Genomic DNA, 7169 nt, shown 5'->3' with positions numbered 1-7169 from the left:
CTGAAGTAATCCAGATTCCTCTCCTTAGGTGGGAACACCCTTTGAAGCATGTGTCCTTCTGTTACCAGAACAGATTGGTTCTTATAGCAGGAGAAGGGCCACTGGCCTGGGGTTCAACAGTGTCTGTCATAAGCAGGATCAGGCCCCAGCTAGGGGAAATAAAATTCCCATTTAAGAAAGTTTCGCAGGCCTGACTACCCCAAAACAATTTAAAATAGAAAAACGGACAGTTTTGATGTTTAAATTATAATTGTACATCTAATGGGTACCATAGAAAATTGGCTTAATTAAAGATGGGAAGTATTGTTCTTTTCCTGAGATCTTTGCATTGGCTCCTGTTAATTGTTGAACTACGTCAGGCACTAGAAGTATGGAAGATCTTGGGGCGCCTGGGTGGCACAGCGGTTAAGCGTCTGCCTTTGGCTCAGGGCGTGATCCCGGCGTTAGGGGATCGACCCACATCAGGCTCCTCTGCTGTGAGCCTGCTTCTTCCTCTCCCACTCCCCCTGCTTGTGTTCCCTCTCTCGCTGGCTGTCTCTATCTCTGTCGAATAAATAAATAAAATCTTTAAAAAAAAAGTATGGAAGATCGTACCCTGTTCTAGACACCACCCAGCTTCAGTAGATCCTTTTTACCAGATTTTCTTAAAAGGTCCTTGTTTAAAACAGAAAATGAAGTTTCGCTTGTAAAGTACCACCACCTTGAATTTTGCTCTTTTTACTTTTCCAGAGGCAGACACTACCTTGAATTTGGTGGCTCTCTTTCCTTTTTTTTTTTTAAAGATTTTATTTTATTTATTTGACAGAGAGACAGCCAGCAAGAGAGGGAACACAAGCAGGGGGAGTGGGAGAGGAAGAAGCAGGCTCCCAGCAGAGGAACCCGATGCGGGGCTCGATCCCAGGACCTCAGGATCACGCCCTGAGCCGAAGGCAGATGCTTAATGACTGAGCCACCCAGGCGCCCCAAGGTGGCTCTCTTTCCTGCTTCGTCATCTGTGCTCTATATAGACATGTGCCCGTAAGCAATGTATAACATGGTATCTGTGCTATATCTGTCCTTTTACAGATGGCTGTCTTCAATCAGTAGCGTTCCGAAATTTATCTGATACATGCAGCTCTAGTTCATTCATTTTAACTACTCCTTGGTATTCCATTGAATGGATATGCCACAATTTACTTACCACTCCTCTGTTGATAGAAAACTTTTAATGTAGTTTATTCTTAACTGTTTCAGTGTTGCAGTGAACAAACATTTGAACATCTCGTGCACATGTGCAAGAGTCATATGTAGAGTGTGTACTTAGAGATAAAACGTGTCACAAGGGTGTGTGCAATTCCAATATGGCGAAATATTTCCAAATGGTCTCCAAGGTGGAGACTCCTCAGCAGCACATGGGGATGCTTATTTCCTTATTCTTGTCTGGCGTGGAGTGTTAGTTCGGCTGAATGGTTCTGCTGAGCTGGGATGGAAGTGCTCTTATTTGTTCACTCTCCTGATCGTCCTTGATCATCTTCTCATTTGGTTGTTGACCTTTTAGGCTTCCCCACATCAAAGAGTTGTTCGTTCACATCCTTTGCCTTTCTTTCACATTGAAGTGTTTGTTTGTTTTTTTTAACTCATTTGAGAATTCTTGACCTAATATGGACGGTATCCTTTGTTGGTAATAAGCCTTGGAAATACCTTCTCAAAGTCTATATATTTTAACTTTGCATCTTTGCTTATTGATTTGTGTTACCTCAAGGTCAGAGAGGTTCTCTGCTTTCCAAAATGCTTAAAGATTTGCATTTTATATTTAGTACTTGAATGTACCTTGATTTCTGTGTGTGGTGTGAGTACCGCGTGCCATCTGATTTCTCGTGTTAGCAAGTGACTCTTTGCTCCTCTAAGAGACGGTGTTCCCTCTGTTGTTTACCAGGTTTATGTATATGTGTGGGTCCGGGGCTGGCTTTCTTGGGCTGTTTTTCTATACCTAGGCTAATACCACAGTCGTGAGAAAGGATTAATATCTCATAGGACAAGATCAAAATTGTTCTATTGGCACTTTTTAAAAAAGATTTTATTTACTTATTTGAGATAGAGAGCACGAGCGGGTTGGGTGAGGGGCAGAGGGAGAGGAGAAGCAGGCTCCCCGCTGAGCAGGGAGCCCGATGTGGGGCTCAATCCCAGGACCCTGGGATCGTGACCTGAGCCAAAGGCAGATGCTTAATCGACTGAGCCACCCAGGTGCCCCCTATTTTAAAGACTTTTTGAGACTAGTTATATATAGGTTTGCAGTAAAATTGAGAGAAGGGTTACAGAGGTACTTTATACTATAAAATTTTAAGATAGGTTTGGCAAATTCCATAAAAAGCCCTCATTATTTTTTTTCTTGGAATTGCAGTGAATTTATAGATTAATTTTGGGGGAAATGATTTATGATTAAACTTCATCATGAACCTAGAATCTCCACTGATTTGGGTCCCTTATTGTTTTCCAAGTCAAGTCTGATGGTTTTCTTCATGAAGGTCCTGCATGTCTTTTGTCAGATTTGTCCAAGATACTTTATTTCTGCAGGTTTCCAGAATGGGATCTTTATTTTAAAAATTATGTATTCCGATGAGAATAGCAGATTGGGATTTGGAGAGACTGTCACGGATCTCATATCCAGCACTGTTGCTGACATCTCTTGTTACTTCTGAGAGTTTGTGGATTCCTCAGGGATGTCTCACATCCTGGATTTATTCGTGTCCTTGTGTCATTAACCTGTTCCTCCCTTCCCTGTGTTTCCTCTAAACTGAAAGAGAGCTCTAAAGGCTTGCTGAACATCAGATTAGTCTTTTCCTTTTGTCCAGGTTTTTTTGTGGGTGGATGCTGTGGACTTCACCAGGCTCCTGAGCCGGCCTGCCCTCGCCGTACCCTTCGTGGTTCGGGGGCTGGCATTGGATCTCTCCCACCATCAAGGTTCCCATCAACTTTGTAGTTCACAGTTTCCATCCCGTGACCTTTCTCTACATCTGTTATCAGAAGTTGCAAAATGGTGACTGTTATTCCTGCTACTTTCGTTAGCTAAAATCCTTCAGTAATGCTCTTCACACTTGTAGCACGCATGTTTGACGTTCTGAAAACAAGGGTAATCGGTACTCCTACTCATCTCCTGAACGATACTAAGACCTTAGAAGTAATGCCCGTCAGTTCTTCCCATCTGTTATGGCCTAGTAGTTTTTACCTGATCTTTTTTTAACACCTTCCTCACCTTCCACATGTTCGTCTCAGCGCTTTTATCTACACGTGGTTGCTTCACATAACCATGGATATCACAGAAATAGTGTGTCTAATTAACTAGTTATGTGTTTCCATGGGGGCCTCACTCAATGTATTATGTTGTCACTAGTCCAGTCCTGGATGGCCCAAACACCTGACCATACAGCTAGGCCAGTAGTGACAGCCCAGGAGCCGGTGTACAGACATTGTTCACTAGATCTTGGCGATGTGCACCCTGGCTAGAAGTCCCATGTGTTCAGCCCATTGCACGGGGTGTTCACAGCTGTGGGCCGTGACCTGTTTACCACACCTGGATGGCTATAGCGTTGCAGAGGACCTGCTCGCCTTGGAGGCGGGTGGGCTCTTTCATCACGGATTCTTGTCAGCTGGCTTATTTGGTAGGTGAGACCTTCATTAAACCAGCAATTCATTAGGGAAAACACTATTTCTGTCTAATGATTGGGCAACCACCTGTCTGTGAAGATGACTAAAGGCTTGGGAGCTGGGTTTGGTCCTTCATCAGAAGATCCATTTTCTTCTCAGGAGAGGACTTTCTGGGGGAAAATTGGACATCTATACACAGAAGAATGAAACTCGACCCTTCTCTTACACTGTACACAAAGATAAACTCTAAATGGATGAAAGACCTCAATGTGAGACAGGAATCCATCAAAATCCTGGAGGAGAGCATAGGCAGTAACCTCTTCGACACTGGCCCCAGCAACTTCTTTCAAGACACGTCTCCAAAGGCAAGGGAAACAAAAGCGAAAATGAACTTTTGGGACTTCATCAAGATAAAAAGCTTCTGCACAGCAAAGGAAACAGTCAACAAAACAAAGAGGCAGCCCACAGAATGGTAGATAAAGGGCTGGTATCCAAGATCTATAAAGAACTTCTTAAACTCAACACCCCAAAAACAAATAATCAAGTAAAAAAATGGGCAGAAGACATGAACAGACACTTCTAGAAAGAAGATTTATGAATGGGTAACAGACACATGAAAAAATATTCAACATCATCAGCCATCAGGGAAAGTCAAATCAAACCCACACTGAGATACAACTTTACACCCATTAGAATGGCAAAAATTGACAAGGCAGGAAACAACAAATGTTGGCAAGGATGTGGAGAAAGGGGAACCGTCTTACACTGTTGGTGGGAATGCAAGTTGGTACAGCCATTTTGGAAAACAGTATGTAGGTTCCTCAAAAAGTTAAAAATAAAGCTACCCTATGACCCAGCAATTGCACTACTGGGTATTTACCCCAAAGATACAGACGTAGTGAAAAGAAGGGCCACATGCACCCCAATGTTCATCGCAGCAGTGTCCACAAAAGCCAAACTGTGGAAGGAGCCGAGATGCCCTTAAACAGATGAATGGATAATAAAGGTGTGGTCCATATATACAATGGAATATTACTCAGCCATCAGAAAGGATAAATCCCCACCATTTGCAATGACATGGACGGCACTGGAGGAGATTATGCTAAGTGAAATAAGCCAAGCAGAGAAAGGCAATTATCACATGGTTTCACTCATATGTGGAACGTAAGGAATACCATGTAGAACATTAGGAGAAGGAAGGGAAAACTGAAGGGGGGGAATCAGAGGGGGAGACGAACCATGAGAGACTATGGACTCTGGGAAACAAACTGAGGGCTTCGGGGGGTGGGGGTGGGGCGATAGGCTAGCCTGGTGATGGGTATTAAGGAGGGCACGTATTGCATGGTGCGCTGGGTGTTATATGCAAACAACGAATATCAAAAACTAAGTATGTACTGCACAGTGACTAACATAACAAAATTAAAAAAAAAAAAGGAGAGGACTTCCTGGATCTTGTCCCACCTAGGGAATCTAGTTCAGAGTTGCAAGATGAGAATGTCAGATTGGAAGCGGTTTGGTTTAGGGCTCAGGAACTCCAGCAGTTGCCTCTCCACAGCAAGAGGGAGTCCTCAGATTCCACAGCTCGCAGGCCCAGAAGCCGAGGAGTTCTGATGGCTAGCGGCACCTGTCAGCTGCGCGGTCAGTCAGACACCTGTCGTGCCTCGAGGTCTGAGGGGAACAGAGGCTCTAGGGTAAGGCATTTACCGCTGCCTGAATTGCCCCTAAGACTTCCTTGTTGGGGCCCTCACTCCAGCGGACACCTGTCCGACGACTCGGGTGGAGGCTGTAGGAATATTCCCGGGTTTGGGGTGTGCTGTCTCCGACAGCTAATAGGCAAAGCATATTTTGGTGTGGCGTGACTTCTTTTGTAGTTGGTGGCCACTACAAAGCTTGTCCTCACTTTTTTTTTTTAAGACTTTATTCATTTATTCATGAGAGGCAGAGAGAGGCAAGAGGGAGAAGCAGACTCCCCACTGAGCAGGGAGCCCGATGCGGGGCACCATCCCAGGACCCTGGGATCATGAGCTGAGCCCAAGGCAGACGCTTAACCGCCTGAGCCACCCAGGCGCCCAGTTTGTCCTAACTCCATTGCGAACTAGGTCCTGGAGCTGTGACACAGCTTCCAAGACGATCGCTTGGAAGGCAGGACACTTGGGCTCCGTCCTCAGTTAGGGCCCATCGGGCTTTCAGCAGCTGTGCTGGGGTGGCATGTCAAGCAGCAAAAGCAGTTTTCTCCGTGGAGCTGTTATGGAAATGCATAGCCACCGGGAGGTCACATCACACTAGGGGTCCCATGCTCGGTCTCCGGAGAATTCAGAGCAATACAAGATTATGCTGCCAGGGGAGGTCACATTCCCCCACTCCATGCCCCTGTCCCCGCCCCTAACGAGGAGAGCTGAAAATCGAGTATTAGCAATGCCATCAGCTGCAAACTAAGAACCAGGTATGATGGTAGCAACACATTCATTCGCTTGGATGATGTCGCGCACTGTGGAAATGGACAGGACCACGTTCTTGAAGTTTCCACAGTCTCCCAACAAGCCAGCTTTCATCGGCTAGCCAGGGTGTTCCACTGAAAGGCAGCTTTGAAGTTTGCACGGCACCCCTGGCTATATGAAACCTTGTTGGAGAAGACAATGTCCTTTTTCTTATCCCAGGAAAAGGCACAAAGGTTTCCATCGTCATTCTGGGCAGGCTTTATGGGTAAACACCATTGTCGGCTCGGCCTCTGACTGACCCTTGTATGAGCCACCAATAGGGGTCGCCCTGAGTGTGTCCTGTGAGCAGATTCTTGCAAAAGAGCAGCGAGCAGAGTCCAGACCAAAACACAAAACGCCCACAAAAGCACAGAACTACAGCCAGTATCTAGTAAGCTGAGCAATACTTGGGGCTTCCTCCAGAGTGGGGTAGAATCCGGAGACCCAATCCTGTACCTGATTCTTGTGCCTCCTTGTCCCACTAATTAGTGCAGTCCGAACGGTATCAGCTCCAGTTGAGGTCTTTGCTCCACAGGCGCTGTGAAATCCACCCCAGGTTTTCTCTTCTGCTGTTCTGGGTGCCCTCATAGCCCCCAGCCGTCTAGCTCCTCCTGGCCTTTTCCTTCTGTCTTCCCTTGACTCTTAATCCTAAAATGTACGGGCGTGGGCAAGGTTTTTGTTTTCCCCTGGGCTGCCTTTTTTCCTGGCATCCAAAGGCCTCGTTACCCAGGATTTTTATTTTGTAGGAAATCCACATCTCGTTCAAATGACTTGCCTGTTTGAGAATTTGGGTGGCTTCCCCCGGACCCCCCACCCCTCAGGGCCTTACTGGTCTTTCTCTTCCCAGAGCCCTGGCCATTCACCTCTCCCCAAGGCTCTATATTTTGTCCTTGGGCCTCTTCTACCCCAGTGGGTGATCAGATGCACTGCGGAGAGCTTTGACCATTGGAGTTATTTCCCCTCACTCCCATCTTCCAAGGCCACCCCTGAGGAAAGCTATTCATGCAGCCACTGTGTATTTCCTGCTTGTGCCCACATATCCAGCCGGACCACGTGTGGCAGGAGTGA

Source organism: Ailuropoda melanoleuca, chromosome 6 (assembly GCF_002007445.2).
Source record: "Ailuropoda melanoleuca isolate Jingjing chromosome 6, ASM200744v2, whole genome shotgun sequence".
Lineage (NCBI taxonomy): Eukaryota > Metazoa > Chordata > Mammalia > Carnivora > Ursidae > Ailuropoda > Ailuropoda melanoleuca.
The sequence above is the reverse complement of the archived record's forward strand: the minus strand, read 5'-3'. Positions refer to the sequence as shown.